At 42.7% G+C, this 19,774-nt stretch overlaps 1 protein-coding gene across 7 annotated transcripts in view; it reads right to left on the reverse strand.

Annotated features, from left to right (window-relative positions):
* The window catches only part of SRGAP2 (SLIT-ROBO Rho GTPase activating protein 2), a 250,759-nt gene that overhangs the window by 211,249 nt on the left and 19,736 nt on the right, over positions 1-19,774 (reverse strand). The window lies entirely within an intron of this gene.

The raw sequence follows: 19,774 nt of genomic DNA on the forward strand, positions 1-19,774 counted from the left end.
AAAAAAATGAGATTTCACACACACACACTTAAGAGAAATAAGGAAGTAGAATGGTTTGTACCCAGGCCTGATCCTTTTCAGAGAGTCTGCTTGGAGTTAATGCCATAATTTCAGGTCTTCCTTTAAGAAATCCCATATCATATCAGGTTCTAATTGAAGGAATGCCCTTTTAAATGTTGACTTGTAGTCGTTGTCAAAATTAGATAATATAAGGAGGGGGATAGATATATATTGCCTTTCTGTACCCAATCTAAGTGAGTTCAAAAATAAAGATCATTCACTGATAGTGACATTGAAAACACAGATCTTATCTAATACCATCACCATCTTAATCCTGTGGGAAAATACTCTTTCCAATAAATCACACCATCAGGAAAGCTGGGTCATCAGTCCAACTTTCAGACACTGATACATACATTTAAATCAATCAGTAGTCACCGAACTAGAAAATGGCCAGCTGTGGCTATAATACACATCAGGCATATTCCTAGTCTTCAACTTTCAAAGGCAAATCAGGTTCAACCCCAACGTGGAAGACTGAACAACAAACCAAAGAATACTTAAATTGCTGAAGAAGGTTTAGTCCAGTCAGCCAAGACACTCTCTCTCTCTCTCTCTCTCTCTCTCTCTCTCTCTCTCTCTCTCTCTTTCTCTCTCAGAAGGTAAACTACCCAGAATGAGAGGAGTTGCCTCCTCAACCTCAGAGAGCCAGATCAGCCCTACGAAGAGGTAGAACAGGTGCAAAGTCTACTTCTCCAGCTTTCACCTACTCTTTCTCTCCAGTCCCTTAGAAGAGAGAGACAGTGCCTACACCTCAGTCTGAGACACACAAAATGTAAAATTTTCTATGGAAAGAGGAAGGCCTGGAGGACACCAGCAGCTGTGATGAGTTTCCCTATGACTCAAAGCCTCTTGGCTCTAGCCTGGGGTAGCCAGAGTCTACATTCAGAAGCATCTTGTTTCCTGTTCTTCTCTAGGTTAGCCTCCCAGCTAAGAATAGCACCCCATTCATGCCGCTGTGTACACATCCTTTTCACTTGCTGTTTTTCCCTTATGTATGCATGAAACCCTGTTCTTGTATGTTTTCCAAGGTAAATGAAAATATTGTTAAATGGACACAGAGCAGCAATTTTATTCCCTGTCCAGTCTACAGAAAGGCACTGCCCTGCAAGAATTTCACTCCAGAGCTGAGTGTCATAGGAATAGTTGGGGCTCAGGCTTCCTCTCTGAAGCTCCAAACAGAGACTCACACTTAGAGATAGCAACCTGGTGGCAATATGTTTAGAATGCTCAGAACCTCATCTCTGTGCATGTTCTACAACTAAAGAACACCAGAAAGTGATAAAAATGGGTCTCATTTTATTAGGTGGAACCATGTGAAATCACCTACAAAATGGCCATTTCATGTGATTTAATGAAATAGAATCCTAAGCAAATTGGGCATTTTGCTAACGAGCAAGAAGCCAAATTTCATTATTTCCCAGGTGGCTCTACCCCAAGACCATTTCCTATTAGCCTTCAGTAATTAAAACATTTTGCAGGAAGTTTAAAACCTATGGAACACCTTGTAAGACAGGCCTGGCATTGGTGTAGAAATCCTTTCCCTCATTCGTTCCATATCCATGTCCACACCCATATTCATCCCTGGCCCTCAAGAGCTCACTAAGGAACAAGCAAGTGAACAGACAACTGCAACAGAGTATGGAAACTGCTACTCCACACAAGTACGAAATCAGAACTCTGTATGTAGCTCGATTACAACATTTCTCACACTGAATATGCCTGCTTTTTGTATGGGGGCCTTACCGATTAGATGATGCACAGCTGGCAGCAGAAACAGCGGTCTCTTTGTCTTTGGATCCCTGGCATCCTGCACAGTTCTCACACTGCCGGTACTCGGTGATGTTTGCTGAATGACTGAATGATTCTTAGAGGCTGAGTGGCCTCTCTGTAAATTGAGGTGAGTAAGCAGTAGTTCTGTTAAGAACTTTAAGTTTCTTATATTTTAGACCAGACTACTAATTATAGCACTAGAAAGAATAGCAGACTTCTGATTATAGAACTAGAAAGAAAAGCAGAAGGGGGTGGAGGGTGGCGCTATACTTTATAATTAAAATAAGTCTGAAATTACAGACTAAAATCTGCCTCTCACTGAGAGTGTGGTAGCATCTTTTTCTTTCTCAATTTAACGTATTTTTATTTCAATTGATTTTTCTTACTTTACAAGTATAAGATCATCAAAAACAAAGGAAGTGAAGGTGTTTTGTGAACTAAACCAGAGGGGACAAACCCAAACCAAACCACTTTCCATTTGTCTTTTAAAAAGAAATGTCTACTCTACTGGTGGTGGGGGAGAAAGGGGGGACATTATTTCCTCTGGGGGCTGGGATGCCTTTTATAAGTTCATAAAAAGCCCCCAAAAATCTAAGTCATATGGGTACCAAATAGGTAATTAAATGTTGAAAAAGGATCAAGATAAGGGAAGAGATCAGGCTGGCTGCCAAGTGGTCAGAGTTGAAAGAGGTAAAACACACATACACAAACACACACCATGTCTGTAAATCCCCTCCTAGACTTAAAAAAGTCATACGAGTCATATTTTAAACATAAAGAGCAATCATTTCTAAAAGAAACAGCCAGTTGGAAATGAGCCTCAAAAAAAACTCATCTTTCAAAGTTGATTATTTTGATGTCAGCTCAAGAAGTCTTTCTCCCTCTTCAAATAATCAGAGCTCTGGAAAAGGGCATAGATCTTGTTCTGACATAAAATCTTTGATCTATACGTCCGCTTCTGAAGGGGAAAGACTGGCCCGAGCACATTACTGCTTTGGAAGTAGTGGAAATCTTTAACCTAATGAATTGATCTCATCAATTTAACTACACATTTGACTCCGCGACCCTTTGTGTGCCTGATGACCCAGGGGAGGTCCTTAAGTGAAGCGGTCCCCAAGGGGGCCTACTCCATCACAGCCACCAGCAGACAGAAAAGGGCCATGGGAGAGATTCTTATTTTATTATGTAAATCACAGGAAGCCACACTTAGCTCCTCTCCTCCATGCAGCATCCCTATTTCTACCCAGTGGCCACCAGCAGAGGAGGAGGAGGAAGTCTGTCGGCATAAATAACAGCTGGCTGCTCCCATATGACAGTGAGGGTTCTCCATAGCACCTAACTAAATGCTCACAGTTAGGATTCTCTCTTTCTCTCTCTCAAAATCATTTCAGTCCATTTTCCAAGGAATGCAAGAGGCAATATCAATGGCAAAGGGTTGAAGTCAAGGTTAGAAGCCTTGTGGGAAAAGCAGACTTCTAAATTTGACTTTGGAACCTGAATCTCAGTTCCTAGGTTCTATGTAACCTTGGGCAGGTTATGTAATTTCTCTGAGTGCAGGCTCTTGTCTGTAAAATAATCATATCTACCTCACAAGGGTCTATGTGAGGGTCATGTTTTGAGGGGAAGGGAGGTGTTAAGACCAGTGGTTTTGTGAGACAGACAGACTTCAGTCTGTCTCAGGAACACAGAAACCAGATATGAAACTCAAGAAGAGTGATATCTAGGTATGGCCTAGTCGTGACCAATTTCTGCCTGCATGCATGGTTAGAATGCTGGCATTGCAGGGAGCCAGCTCTGTGAGTTTGAGGACAAACTGAAGGAGCCTTCCACCATGATGGGCACAGCACATGTCCATAAGACATGATCCACATCACTGCAAAATTTTCTCCCTGCTCTAGAATTCCTGAGTTGGCCAACTTTATCCAGCTCAGAATAAAACCCAAAGACTGACAAGACCAGTCACTGTCTTTCTTTTCACGGATCATAAAGTAATCCAAGAAGGATTCAGAGAATTCATTCTCACCTAAAACCAGCCTTGCTAATAAATAAAATCCCCCTCCTCAATGAAAATCTACACTCTTGTCAAAACATCTGTCAAAAATATAACTGCTACAGACAAGCAGAAAAAATGGCCACACACCAGCATAAAATCCCTTCGGCTGAAAAGTACATCAAGGATCCTTTCATTTAACTTACAAGCAGGGTGTCTTTATATTAATTTAAAGACAACCACAAATTAGCTACTACTTTTCTTTTGAGAAGGAGGAATAGAGAAGGTGGCCTCCAAATGCTGTCTCCTTCCAACCTACAAAAAAGTCAAACATTCAGACTCCGCCTTGCAAAGAAATTCTGTTTCCCAGCCCGTGGGTGATTACTGGTTTTTCGTTTGTCACTATTGTTGCTGTTCTCACCCTCTTGATCAAAAGGCACACGGACTAGTACTTTTTTAGATTCATTTCTGTCTGTGAATGTCTTTGTAAAGATGAGGTTTGTGGTAGCTGCTGGGTCCTAAAATTGTGGAAGGACATAAGACCATACTAGTAACTCTCTCTTAAATTCAGCCCAGAATCAATCTCATGCCAATAGCTAGAAAAAATTATCTCCATTTTCACTGCTCCAAAATGGAGGCTTATACCCTCTGCCCAGCTCCCAGCCCAGCCCCTGAGACCCACACTGCTGTTTGTATTGGCATTTGCAAGCAGCTTGTTCACACACATCCAGGCACCAGAGCAAGAGGAGTTCAGAAGGGCCCTCGACAAGTGAGAGGCTGGGGAGCAAAGTGACAGCAGGATCTAGTATCCCACAGTAGCTTGTTTTCACTGCCCCTTTGCCCTTACCTTACCACCTGCCAGAAGCTATTCAAACACTGAGAAACGCCAAGCCACAAGGATCTTTTTATTCTCTAGAGTCAAAAGAGTGCCTACGCTGGTTCCCAGAAAGCCAAACGCAAATACCCGTTTCTCCTTCTAGGCAGTCCCTTTAGATTCAAGGGTTCCTTTCACGCCACCTGGAGGGACCCACAACCCCTAAAAGAAGCAGCACCCTGAAAACAAACTGAACTCATTACTAAACTGTTACAGATTAGGCCTTCTCCCATATCTTTGCTGGCCCCCAGAGAGTCTTCATTTGTAAGTGAGAATAATAACACAACTGCTGGGGGTTTGTGGAAATTAACTGAGATAAACACTTAGCACAGTGCCTGGCACATAGTAAGCACTCAACAAATATTAGTTATTGTTGGGAAAGCATCTCCCTAAAAGACATGTCATTCAAACCCAAGTACGAACACTACACAGTCAATATTCAGTTTCCCATGCAAACAGAAGAAACTACCACAACAAAAAAATCCTAAGCAATAGATATTCTAAAAGTTCTGATTTGGATTTTGAGTACATTATGTGCAGTGCTACACACATAGATCCATTTATTCAGAAAGCTGTCAGGCACCAACTATGTGTATAGCACTGCACTAAGTATGCTTAAGTATATACACACAAACATATAATCAATAAGACACGTTCATATACACATATAGCTAATTAACATTTTTTAGTAACTACTATGGGCCAGGCACTATATCAGGCACTAGAGATCATAGATAAATAAAACACCGGTCCTATCCTCCCAAAGCTCATTGTCTAATAGAGAAATTATGATTACAAGTGCTAAGATAAAATAACAAGTAGCGGAGGCAAAAAAGAAGAAAATCATACACAGACAATGCTCTCTCAATGTATTTAATAAATCATTTCATTTAAAGGAATTGAACCTGGAAATCACAGATGATGTGTTAAGGGTGTAGTTTATGAAAAAGGTCAACAGACTCAGAAGACCCACACTCTAAGAAAAAGCTCTGGCCCACATCAAAAGATTTATGAATGTATGTACATTTACATATTTTTAAGTTAAAATAAAATGTTTAGGTGCTGTTTGTTGTTTTTGTTTTTTTTTAATTCTCTGGTTTAACTGACTTTTGGATTTAACTACTAGTTCAACAGCCCCAGATAAGAAGGTGTCCCCACTATACCTGCCTGTTTCTCTTAGGCTGATAGCAAAATGAGTTTATATTTCCTTGGTCCAATCTAACTAGAAAGCAGAGAAAGTTGGGATGTTATAAAACAGACCTGTTAAATTCCTCTCCAACAAACGAAGTGTGAGTGGATTACTAAATTTTAGCCATAGTTGCAGAGACCGAGATGCTAATTCCTGTGTGAGCTGCACATACTGACTACTCATAGCCTGAAGCATGGACCAAGAGATGAGGTACCTCAGCTTGGTACAGAACTGGACATGGCCCATCAGTTGATTCAAGCATCTGATGTTCCAACCCGCATGTGATGCCGTCTCAGCAAGAAGAAAACATCTCAGGTGAAGTTTTATTGAGAAAAGGCACAAGTACCAACTATCAGGGCATGAAATCCCTTCCCAACACCCCTTGATAGTCCATCTACTATGCATCTGCTTATTTGCACAGAACACTGGATTTCTGTCATATAACAAGGCACTGAAACGGAACTGACATCATTAGTTTCCCACCGGAGCTTTATGCCATCAAGATGCAATCTGTCAAGGGAGGTAGCACAGGACCTCATGTGAAGAGAAGTCTGCCGCAGCAGCAGAAAGCCAAGTAAAGAGGCAGGCTTCAGCAGAATTTCAGTCATCCGACGATATTCTTAAAAGAGATACTTAACATATAGAGGATCCCATTGATGGAGGAGAGAAAAATGCCAACCCTTCTTTAAAGATGAGGCACTGGTATGAGAGGAGGAAAAAGAACTGGGGAAGCCTTTGTATATTGAGAGCTGAGTTTATTTTTACTCTCTCTGCCAACAGAGGCAAAGTAATTCTATAAGCATCATTTAACTTTCTCACTAGAAATAAAATAGAGAAAGGCAGTTAATGCCTTGCATTCCACATCTTCAATTCCAACTCCAGTACAATATCACTTGTTTTTCCCCTAGAAATTTAAACTGATTGTCACAGAATGGCACCCAAATGTGTACTTTTAAAGGCAGATCCCAAAACTGATGGGATCCTCAATGAGAGAATGAGGAGCTATTTTCCATTTCAATTTGGACTCAGGAAACCGGTCGGTCTCATTTTCTGTATTCGGGGTAGGCTAAGGTGACCTCCTTCCAAAGGAATAAAAGGAAATGAGCTTCAATTACAGCTGTTGAATTTGAAGTCAGATGTCAGCAAGAAATTCTTACTTTGAGAGCTGTCAATCAGTGAACAGGTTTCAAAATAGGTTGTGGAATCTTCTTCCCTGGAGACGGTTAAAAATAGGCCAGGCAGCCACCTGTCTTACTAGGGTGCAGCCCTTTCAAGAGGCGGGTTACAGAACAAAACCCTTCCTTCCTCGGAGGGAGTCTCCAAATCAGAAATGCGGAAGCTGACAAGGAAAAAAGAAAGGAGGCGGCAGTGCAGCTGGGCCCAGGTAAAGCTATGGGCTAGGCCGCTGAGACTTCCGGTGGAAAGGGAAGACTCGAGCTGCCAAGAGGAAAATGTGAGGGGGAAAAGACAGGAAATAACCACACAGCTCTGAGCTCTTTGGGGAGAGCTGAGCCATTCTGGTTCCCAGCTGCTGGTCTTGGGGACTGGGAGCTCAGCCACAAGGTCCTTGGGGAAGGTATTATTCTCCTCCCTAGTTCCCAAACGAGCGTCTGTCTACATGAAGCCCAAAGGAAGATAGGAATTGCCAAATAAATCCAAGATCTCCCCAGGTGACCAGCAGCACCCATGGATTATCTCCAAAAAGTTTTCCTTTAAAATAGACTCTTTTTTTGTTGTTTTTGTTTTCTTTGCAACCCTCCTGGGCCATCTGTAATCCTACCTATTTTCTGCATCTCTTTCATTGCTATGGAAAGCTCTCTTGGGGCATAAAGAGGAATGAAACCTTTATGGACCTTTAAAAACCTAATTAAAATAAGAAATGCAAGAGAAGCATTGCTAGGGCCTATAACCCCTACCCCTGCAAAACTGGATTTGCTCCTCTCTCTGCAGCCGTACGTACCCTTTGACCCCATCTCTGTGCAACCACTTCAAATGTACACACTTAGGGCTTTCAACTAAGTCTTTGTTCCTAACACCATATCTTCCCACGGCACACTGGAGTCAGCCACGTGGCCTTATCACATGGGCCTTCGGGTACCCAGCTTTACTGGTAGACAAAATACAGGAAGCCCACTGTTTTCTAAGACCCTACAGTGCAAGAGGTCCCCATAGCGGGGAAGAGAAAGGCAGCCAGGTCAAGGAGTCAACACCAAGGACTCACTAAGCTGAGATAGGCAGCAAACTAAAGATAGAGGCAAGGGATGGCTACCAGCTGTTGAGAGACAGACATAAGACATAAGGAAATGCAAGGCAAAACCAGTGCCTGAGGCTTAATTCTTTAAAAAAGAATTTTTTCTAGCTGGGGCTGCCAGCTAGGGAGAAACCTGAACCTCAAGCATGCAGCCTGGTGATTTTTCCCCCTTCAGCAAAGCCAAAGAAATTTGCAAAGATAACTAGAAGAAAATCAATATTGTAGGGCCCCACATTTAAGATGACCCTTTACAGAGGAGAAATCCGAGTCTGTTCTGTCCTTTCAGCTGTCCTAGGTCAGATGAGATGGGGCTTTTACCCTAATAGAAGGTACCAGACTTACTGAGAAGAACAAGGAGATAATGGATATAAAAGGGCTCTATAAACTTAGACCAAAGCAAATGACAGGAAGGGATTATCATCATTGCTAATAACACACATACTGTCCCCAAATTGGGTGTTTAAATAGAAGCAATGTCACCTTGAAAAGCACTCTGGGTTACCTCTTGTGGCAACTTTGAGGGTTCAGTAATGGCACCATCTCCTATTTTGCTGGTCTGGGGGACAAAGCCAGCAATGAAAGGGAGTAGGCTCCCTCCATTTCTTGCTGGATGCCACACAGCCACTCCAAGGAGCAGTTAAGGCCCAGCACTGGCCAGACACCTAGACCCTCTGTAATGTGCCGAACAATCTGGTCAAAATCCAGGACATGGGAACAGCATATTGGGAAGGGTCTCTCCTCAGAACCTAACTCAGGTGCTTAGGGAAGATTCTATGCAGGAACTGCCCTACATAGCTATGAAATTCAGGGCTTGCTCATTTTTCAGAGCTGGGATCTTCAATACCTTTGGGACTCAGTCATCAGATATGGGATCTGAACTACTTAAGGCCTTGGGGAGCTGCAACTAAGCAGCAAAGAGCTGGTTACCAAGGAAGAAACTGAGCAGACTGTACAGGAGTAGGGCATCCTCTAGAGCAGCAGTTGCCAACCTTTCAGACCTCACGGACCACCGGTTGGCGACGACTGCTCTAGAGGCTGTCTCCTCCATCCCCATCATCTCCTCCAGCCCCTTGCAGACCATAGGGAAACCAGTTCAGACAAGTGAGCCCTGTTTTTCAAGCTCTTCTGGGAAGGAGAACCAACATTATCTTTCCATAGCCTGGAGCTGGTAAAAGAAGGGAAGGCAGGAACTACAGTGTAGTAACCAACCACTAGCCCCCCATTCACTCTCATAACTCAACATTGCCAGCCACTGTTCTCCCCAGAAGGATATAGCTGAAAAGACTGTCAAATCTGAGTGTGGGATAGTGAAAAGAGCATTAGACATCATTAGACATCAAAGACTTTGGGCAAGACCTAACCGGTTTGGCTCAGTATAGAGCATCAGCCTGGGGACTGAAGGGTCCCAGGTTCGATTCCAGTCAAGGGCATGTACCTTGGTTGCGGGCACATCCCCAGTAGCAGGTGTGCAGGAGGCAGCTGATCGATGTTTCTCTCTCATCGATGTTTCTAACTCTCTATCCCTCTCCCTTCCTCTCTGTAAAAAATCAATAAAATATATTTTAAAAAAAGACTTTGGGCAAGAGGGAAGATTGATAATGTAATTAATTGAGGGAACTTTTGGGGATATAGAAATATTCAATATATTGATTATGATTGTGGTTACACAAATATGTATATTTGTCAAAATTAACTGAATTATAAGTTTTAAAATGGCTACATTTTATAGTATTTAAATTACACCTCAATAAACTAGTTTTAAAAAGAAAAAGAAAAATCACCCTAGCCAGTTTGGCTCAGTAGATAGAACATCGGCCTGCAGACTGAAGGGTCTTGGGTTCAATTCTGATCAAGGACACATGCCCAGGTTGCGTGCAAGAGGCAGCCAATCAATGATTCTCTCTCATCATGGATGTTTCTATCTCTCTAGCTGTCTCCCTTCCTCTCTGAAATCAATAAAAATATTAAAAAATAAGTTTTTAAAAATCTGCATCTAATTTCTGATTCTGCCCTTATTAACTGTGTGACCTTGGACAAACCACTTAGCCTACCTAATGCTTTACTTTGCCCATCTGTTAAATGGGGTTAATTTCTGCCCTACTTACCTAGCAAGATTTTTAAGGTCATATGAGATCATACATGTGAACTCATTTCAAAGCACAAAATGCTAAACAAATATGAGGTAACTGTAATTATGTCTGTTCCACAACACTTGGGACCTCCCTTACTGTAATATTTCCTGATGATCTTAAAGTATGGAAGGAAATCCTATTCTACTTAATTGCTGATGGTTCAAAAATCTTTCCTCTGGAAAACCTTGACCTGAGTATTCTTTCTGCTTGCTGGGCCTATCTGCTTGGCCACCTCATCACTACGTAAATGTCACTTACTATGGGCATGCAGGTCCTTCTGGCTCCCACAGATAAGCACCCCAACATGGAACACAGCCACTGAGCACAGCCGCCTGACCAGAACACAGACACCACGGCAGATATCATTTTGCAACTATGGACTCTTCCTTTCCTGGGGAAAGTAGTGAGTTGGCATTTTACATGTGGCACAGAGAGATCTTTCAGGCAGAGGAAAAGGAAAGAAAATACAGAATCTCCTCTTTGAAGGACAAAAGGGATCCTGGGCAGTTAGGTACACACCTACTCAGCTAAAATGAGCTAAAAGGGACTGAGATGATCTCATCCAACTCCTTCATTTTAAAAATTAAGAAACTAATTTTATGAGGGCAAGCGTTCAAGACTAAGCAAATTTGTTAAGGAGGAGTTCTGCAGATGTTTTACCTCCTAGTTCAAGCCCATATATAACACATGGTCATTTTCCCTAAGATTCTCTTCTTCCCTAAATTGGCACCTAGTAGACTTAGGCCCTTACCGAAACCTTACAGGAAACAATGCAATCTCTTATTAAAGTATAAATAAACAAACAGCACTTTTGAGTACAGTGAGAGATGAGACCATTTTAAACAAGTAAAGCTAATAGTGCAAGAGATGTCGTCAGCCCATGCCCCCACAGGGGACTTTGACAACAGCCCTAACATATCACTCATGGTTTTCTACCCAGCCTTAGGCAAGAGGAGAACTAAAGCTTGAAATTCTTCCAGATAAGTTCAATGGGCTTACAAAGAAGTTCAAGTGGGTCTGCAGAGTTGTGGGTCTTATCTGCAAGCTTGCCTTATCATCCTATATAGTTTATGCCCCGTCGGTGGCAACAATGTCCTATGGAAAGGTGTATGAAACATCTTGTAAAAACAGGAATCAGAGTTCCAAATAGACCACTGCCACTCTTCCCTGCAAATGCTCCTTTTAAATTCACATCTTTAAAATACCATTCATTCTAGTGGAAAGAAAAAACAAGTCTTGCATTGGTCCACTTTTTACCTAGTCAAAGCCACCATCATCTCTCACTTGATTACTACAAGAGTCTTGTAACCAGTACCCCTCCTTCCACCTTTTACCTGCTAACATCTATTTTCCCCACAAGAAGCAGTGTGATCCCTAAAGAAGATAAACCAGATGTGTCACGCCCCTGCTTATTGCCTTCCAGTTCTTCTCATGGCATTGGGAATCAAATGCAGATCTTGACCTTGTTCTCCAGGCCAATGTCTCCAAATCGGAGTGGTGTGACCCTACCTGCCTATTCCACTTATTCTTCTCACACTTGATCTCTACCTTCTGGTCACACACACCTTTCTGTTCCTCAAAAATACACGGCTCCATCCATCTTCAGATTCTGGCACCTGCTGCTCCCTCTGCCCCCAGATCTTCCCTTAGCAGCTTCCTTCTTTCTTCTCATCAAAGGATCATCTCGGATGTCATTTCCCGGAGGCCTTCCCTGACCACACCTGGGGTAAGTAAGCTCCCCCATCCTCTGGCAGCCACCCTTGAGCAAATCAACCTCATTTCTATTTCCTTCAGAACTTTTTTTACCTTAAATTACCCTGTTAATTTATTCATTTATTTGTGTATTTCTCCCAATAAGATTACAGCTCCAAGAAAGGAGAGAGTTGCTCTGTCTTGTTCATCACTCTATCTGTAGCACCAGATCACAGCCTGGTGCAGCACTACATGTTGAGTACATGAATGAATGAATGAATTAGCTTTTTAAAATAAGTCGAATTGCATGTCTTTAAAGACAGGGTAAGGTGCTCTTGTAGGCCCCACCAGAAACATTGCCCTGGATCACACCTGTAGTCATAAGAAATGTCAATACTGGCACACACTTTAGCACCAGGGAAATACACCTATAAGAAACTGAGGTGAGATCAAGTACCTTCATCAGACATCCTATATAATAAAAGGCTAATATGCAAATCAACCAAATGGCAGAACAACTGGTCGCTATGACATGCACTGACCACCAGGGGGCAGCTCCTGCGTTGAGCTCCCCCACAGGGGGAGCGCCACTCAGCCAGAAGCCGGGCTCATGGCTGGTGAGTGCAGTGGCAGTGGCAGGAGCCTCTCCCATCTCCACGGCAGTGCTAAGGATGTCTGACTGCCGGGCTGAGGGACCGCCTGCCCCCCCACCACCACCGAGTGCACGGATTTCGTGCATCAGGCCTCTAGTTTCCATAGTAAATCATTAGCATTCATAGACTGAGATACCTATAATACCAACTCTACCATTGATCTGAAGGAAACCTATTCATTTAAACTGACAAAAACATACTGTCATTTTCATTTCATTACAAAGCATGCCAATGTAGCAGAAACATTTTGATTGATTGAACATCTTTTTCTCAATCCAAGTAGTAATTGATCAGCTTACTAAAGTTCAATAACTCAAGTCAAAGCAGAAAAGTCTCTCTTTTCTTTCTTTCTTTCTTTCTTTCTTTCTTTCTTTCTTTCTTTCTTTCTTTCTTTCCTTCCTTATACCTTTCTTTCTTTACTTATGAAGCATAATATACATTTTAAATACAGAAAATTACTAATATTTAAAATTCTCTTTTAGGAGACATTAAACTGCGACACTCACTCATTTTGTTTGGAATAAGTTAAGATGCATATACATACATATACACACGCACTCATGCGTGTGTGTATGTATGTATCTATCTATAAACTGGGCAACAAGTAACTAGAATAATTCCTATGCAACTGCCTGTGTAACATTGACTCTGTGGCCCAGTAAGTGATGTACCACTTCATCTCCATCAACACCTTCATTCCTGCCCCTACAGAGAACAAATGAGACAACAGAACTAAAAGCACTTCTGAGTCTCTGAAAGAAAGAAACTATAGAAATCCTGAGAGGAGAAAAAAATACAAGTGCAGTCTCTGAAAGGGGAAAAAAAGAATATTGCATAAAAAGAGAGTCAAGGTGTTAATTGTTGAAGAGTCCTTCAGGTTGAAGAGAGCCATGCTTGATTATCCTTCTGTCTCCTGCAGCCACCCAGTGATTCTTTTCAAGGATCTGCAGTGATCAGCTCTCTCACTGCAATCAGTCTATTTATTCAGTGGCCTTTTGACAGCCAAAATGCTAGGAGCTGCTCAGGTGCTCAGGCGTGGTCCAGTCAAACAGGCCTGCACAGGTTTCTACCCCACCCGGGTATCAGAAAATAAAAACGCAAAAGAGTTTTAATGAGTTGTTAATGATTTAAGTATTCACAGTGACAGGCTTGCAAGATAAGACAAAAGGGACCTAAGAGCAGTGAAACTAAATCACACCAAGAACACATTCAACAGTGGGGAATGCAATTACACAACTGGCACAGATTTAGGAAGCTTCCAAAATAGCACTCAGACTGAAGATCCTCTGGTCCAGCCTTCTGCTTCCACTCAGAAGCTACCCCACTCATGCCCTTCCTACAAAAAAGTATTCGAATATTTTCTTTAGACCTTCCTGAGCAGAGTAGTCGACAGTGTTCATAGTTTTATACTGCTGTTCCACAAACACTTGGCTTCTGCCTAATGTCAACGCTACTTATCAATTGCTTACTGAAGACAGGCCTAAATTTGAGTTGTTTCCTGTAAAGTACAATGGTCAGCATAAAGATCGTCTACTTGAAGGAAAATTGATTTTAAGCAGATTAAGAAGCTTCATGCTTACAGAGTCTCACACTGGGTATATTTTTCTAAAACTTCCCCAGCAAAATAAGATGTTGGGAACTAGATCCCTTCGCTAGTTAAGAATGTCATCTTTAAAAAAAAAGAAGGAAAAAACACACACACTCTGGCTGGTTTTGCTCAGTGCTTAGAGCATCAGCCCACGGACTAAAGGGTAGCAGGTTGGATTCTGGTCAAGTGCACGTCATACCTCAGTTGTAGGCTGGATCCCTGGGACTGGAGGAGGCACATGTGAGAGGCAACCAATCAGTGTGTCTTTCTCGCATAGATGTTTCTCTCTCTGTCTCTCCCCCTCCCTTCCACTCTCTTAAAAAAAAAAAAATCAATGGGAAAAAATATCCTTGGGTGAGGATTAACAACACAAAAAATCCATAATAGAATTACCCTGCTAAGGAACTGATAGACACATATCATACTTTTGTACATTTTTGCAAGCCGATTGTATTTTCTTTACCCAAATGTATTCAACTTTAGAGTTTGCAATACCAAAATAGATATATAAGAAGGTCCTCCAATTTCCCATTCTCAGCTCCAAAATAAATCAGTCAGTTTAACATTAATTCAAGACTGATAAATAAGAATGTTTCTAGGTCATGATTAAGATGGCTTTTCAAACTACCAAAAATAGCATGTCCTAATCATCTGTTAAATGCCTGGCACTATGGGCACTATGTTCATACCAGTGGCAGACACAAGAGATGTATAAAATACAGTTCCTGTCATCCACACCTAACAGTCTAGAGACAGCCCTCAATTAATTTACCAATAGACTATGTTGCATAATGAGCATAATGAGATTATTTGTAAACTAGAGGCCTGGTGCATGAAAATTCATGCACTGAGGGGGCGGGGGGGTGTCCCTCAGTCCAGCCTGTGCCCTCTCGCAGACCAGGAGCCCTCGGGGATGTCCGACTGATGCTTAGGCCTAAGCCGCAGTCTGGCCTCCCTCTGGGGGAGGCGACCCACAGGCCAATCAGGGGACGGTCCCAGCAAGTAGCCGGCCCCACCCCCCATCACCCCTCTGCCACTGCCGGTCACCACCAGGCCACCTCCCCCCAGTCGCTGTCCCCTCCCTCTACCTGCTGGCACCCGCCTTGGCTGGCCTGACGCCACCCCCTCACCGGCCCCACCCCACCGACTTGTCATTCTGCTGTTTGGTCAATTTGCATTTTAGGCTTTTATTATATAGGATATAGGATTGTCAAAGTTCAAACACATTTTAACATAAAAGGCATGCCATGGTGCTTCAGTTCTCAGGCTGATAGAACACTGACTTAGCCCATAATGAAACTAAAATACCAAGTTTGTGCAAATGAAACATGATATAGAAAGTCGGTAACACTTCCAGATCTGGCATGTACATGGTGCTTTGTTAGCCACAAAGAGTTTTCGATATACATAAGCTTCACCAGGACACCGTGGATATGTAGTATTTGGTAAAATAGGGTAATATTTTCAATGGTTGAGTAAATTGAAGCACAGAAAGCCTGGAAACTTCTTCAAAGTCACAGAGCTACTACGTGGCAACAGGAATCTAATGTTGGCTTCTGGCTCCAAACCCCATTCTGTAAAATGAATAAGAAACAGATGCAGCGTGTTTTGTCTTGCTTTGTTGTTTAAGTCTGATACCTGAGAAAGGAAACTCACTTGAGGAGGTGAATGGAACTTTTCGTGATTCAAAAGGAGGCGTAGGGGCACTTTTTGCAGCTTTCATTTCACTGGGGGCTTGTGGAGGGGCTTTTCCTTCAGGTTTGTCACTAGTACTTTCCAAGTTCATGTGCCATGATTAAAGGTATGTGGGAGGAGGGAGTCCAGTTTGGGTTTAAAAAGATTTCCTTGATAACTGGATAAGCACTGGAAACGAGGAGGGAAGGAAGAAGTGTGATGAAGAAGAATGTGTGTAAGAAAAAGACTACCCAGGATAGAGTTAACTAAGCTGCAAGTCTTAAAAGAAAGGCAAAGAGGGATGGAGGCTGAGGGAAGCATTACTCTATTAAAGGGATCACGGGGAACAGTGTTGAATCAGCCTTCATCACTATGCTATCAAGCCAAGGCAGCTTGGAGGAGTCAGCAGCAGCCATAACCCAGCCATGCATAAATATGGGTCTCCTCCCACAGTGAGAGTCTACAGCTAAGAAGTCATCTATAAAATCTGCAAGTGGCAACACAAATAATCACATCTACGCCTTCCACAAAAATCCCTCTAACGAAATAAGAGTGCAGAGTTTCATTCATCCAATAAACATTTACCGTGTGCCAAGCACCACACTAGATGTCAGAAAAACAAAGATAAACAGGTACAGTCCCTGCCTTCGAGGAGCTCACAGTTTAGCAGGTGAGAAAGATGCACAAATAAATAAGTGCAAAATCATGCAAATGGTATGAATTTATTTATTTAAATATAACTACAGCACTGGCATAATACACTTCAAGCATAAACAGATCCCAATAGGTTCCCCAACATGCTCTACTGGGCAGACTTGCTACTTATCATAAACCCATCCATATACAGAGGCCCACACTAATATTTAGGCCAAATCTATGTTATTAATCACATATTTGCCAGCTAAGTCACTTTACTGATGTCTACCCTGCCCAAATCGCTGTTTTGTTTCTAAGGGGGAAGAATGTGTATGTGCATAAATCTCGCCCAAATTGTGTAAGAGCCATCTGAACTTGGGGTGGTGCAAAAGAGGTTCACCATAACATGGCATGTCATTTCAAGTATGGCCCAGAAAGCACAGGTGATTCACTTTAACAAACACCCTTGAGTCAATGTTATATAGGTCAAGTCCCATGAAAACAAGCTCCAAGAGAATGTCCACCTTCTTCGGTTGCAGCAAGTAAAATCTTAATTTATATTTGTTTGAGCTGTGTAATTTACAGAGCAGATGAACAAGCATTATATCAGTTCATCAACACAGCAACCCCTACACATTTGGTCATCTTATACCTGAAGAAGCTGAGGCCAGGAGAGGTTAGGAATTTACCCAGGGCCATGCAGTTAATGGTAAGGGTCAGAGCTGGGACTAGTCCATAATCCTTCTGACCTCTAGTTGGGTGTTTTTTATCTTCCAAATTGCTGCTTAAAATTCCCACAACTGTGGGTAATCTTTGTTACTCATAAAGAAAGGTAAAGGAGGAGATTAGAATTCCTACAATTTCCTCGGATCCAACACATTGGATGAGAAGTAAACAAAAGATTCTTCTCAAAAAAAAAAAATTAAAAACACTAAAAATCCAAGCCTTTGGAAATGATAATGGAATACATTCGGTTCAAGTGCTAATATCTAAAATATATTTTCCTAGGAATAGCTTTAGCTTAATCCCCTCTCTCAACAAATCCCACATCACAATCTCCAATCAAACCCTCAATCAAGAAGCCATCTCATCATCCCCAAATTATTCAAATGAAGGCGATTAGCCACTCTTGCCTCCACACCTCGAAACAGCACCAGCACCAGCACCACCCAGTCATGTTTTGCTGAACTCAGCCTCTCCCACACTCCCTGGGATGTTTTAAAATAACTTGTTCATGAGCCAGCTCTGTTAACCAGAAGAGCTCAGGTGGGGTGTGGGGAGAGAGGCCCGACTTAACTTTTCTGTAATTCACAGACTAACCCTCAGAAGGGGCCTCCAAAGGAATCTCAGAGCAGGAGACAGGCTTATCAGAGGAGAGCAGGGCAGCTCAGAGCTCAAGTTTCCCTCTCCTAGCTTAGCCATGCTCATCCCCTACAGGCACAGGGAAAGAAAATGCTACCAATTCCCAAAATCAAACCTTAAGTCTGCTTCAAGGGAGACCATTTCTCAAATTGAAATGTAAAGAAGCTGCAAATGAGATCAGGTATTTGGCATATACAGGAGGTACCATCTATTTCCGTTGCTCTGCAACATCCCCAATTTAGAAGAAAGGCAAATGACAGATTGCATGAAAGTCGAGTTGGGGGAGTGGGAAAGGGAAGGCACTGTGACTTGCCAGATGAAATTCCTCCTTGAATGTAACTGCCACCTCAAACTTAGGACGTCCAAGATAATACTCCTTCTCTCGTCAAGTGCAGCGTCTCCTCCTGACTCCCCCAGGCCTACTTCTGCCCTTGCCACTGTGGCTCTTCTCCCTGTCTCCCCAGCTAGAAACCTCAGGCATTCCTGACTCTTACCTCACCCCTGGCTCCCACACCCATCTCAGCAGTTCATCTTCTCATGCTAGTAATGTCTCCCCACTACGCTATAGTCATACACGGTACCAAGAGTAAAAGAAGCAGGCTTTGGAATCAACAGATCTATGCCTCCGTCACCACTCCACCACAGGTCACCTGTCACCTTGGATCATCTGTCTGAGCACAAGTTTCTAGTTCACTAAATGGAGACTCACACTTTCCTCATTGGTGGCTTTAAGAACTGGTCACAAATAGCAACATATTTGTAGCCCGCACCTCAGGGCCTGGAACAGACCAGTGTATACTGGGTGGGCAGAAGCAGGCCTTCCTTCCCAGCCCAGAGCAGCCAGGGAGTCTCTGAAATACGACTTCATCGTGCCACTCTTCAGCTCAGACTGCCTCCATAGTCCTCCACTGCCTCAGCAGAGCCAGTTTCTGGCTGACCTTCAAGATCATCAAAAACCATCCAGCCAGACCTTAGGCCTCTGTCTCCAACTCCTCTGCTCCGGCCAGGGTCTACTCACTCAGCAAACATTTACTGGCTACTGACCACATGCAAACAGGGTACTGGATGCTGGGAATGTTAAAATGAAAGGCTGCCCACCCTCAAAGAAATCACAAATGTCTTTCTGGAAGGGAGTGTGTGTCTGGGGGAAGGGACATGGAGTGGGGGTGGGGGTGGGGGTGAGGGTGAGGGTGGATAAGACCAGCATTGTTTTACAGTGTAGGACGTGATGCAGGAGTGGTGAGCACCGAGGGGGCTGTGGGAACACCACTGAAGGAAGTGCACACACTGCCTCTGTTCTTTCTTCCTACACCCAGTTAGCCAAGTCCCACTCCGGGAGTCAAGGTCTTATTCATTCTGGCCCACACCTCTCCCATCTCTGAATTCCTCAAGTTCTTATCAACACTACTCATTTTCAGTTATCCTCTGGCTGATGTCATTTCTCGTATTGCTGTGGGTTAAGTTTGTTTTTGTTACTTTTTGTATACGTTGGCTGTTTTTCTCCACTGGTTTACATGACCAGAAGATGCAGACTAGACTCTAGACAGCTCTAAATCTTTTATGGAATCTACATAATTATCCATGGCATAGGTGATATATTTGAAACCATTGACAATCACAAAATAATGTATTTATTAACTTTGACAAACATACTCCCCACTCACTGCTAGAACCTAACTTTGGTATGGCTTACCCTTTGTGTCCAATCCAAGACTGGAAATAAGATTCCTGGCTATCTCTGAAAACCTTCTTAAAATTTTTAAAAATCTATAGTTTTTAAACCTTTAAAAACTGTTAAGTGTAAGTTCTTCAAATAATATCTCAGGTGGACACCCAGTATAGTAAACATAAAAGGAGATCTGTTCTGGTTGGAGCTGTGGTGACAGCCTAATGCTTCCTA

This window comes from Cnephaeus nilssonii (assembly GCF_951640355.1).
Source record: "Cnephaeus nilssonii genome assembly, chromosome: 21".
Taxonomy (NCBI): domain Eukaryota; kingdom Metazoa; phylum Chordata; class Mammalia; order Chiroptera; family Vespertilionidae; genus Cnephaeus; species Cnephaeus nilssonii.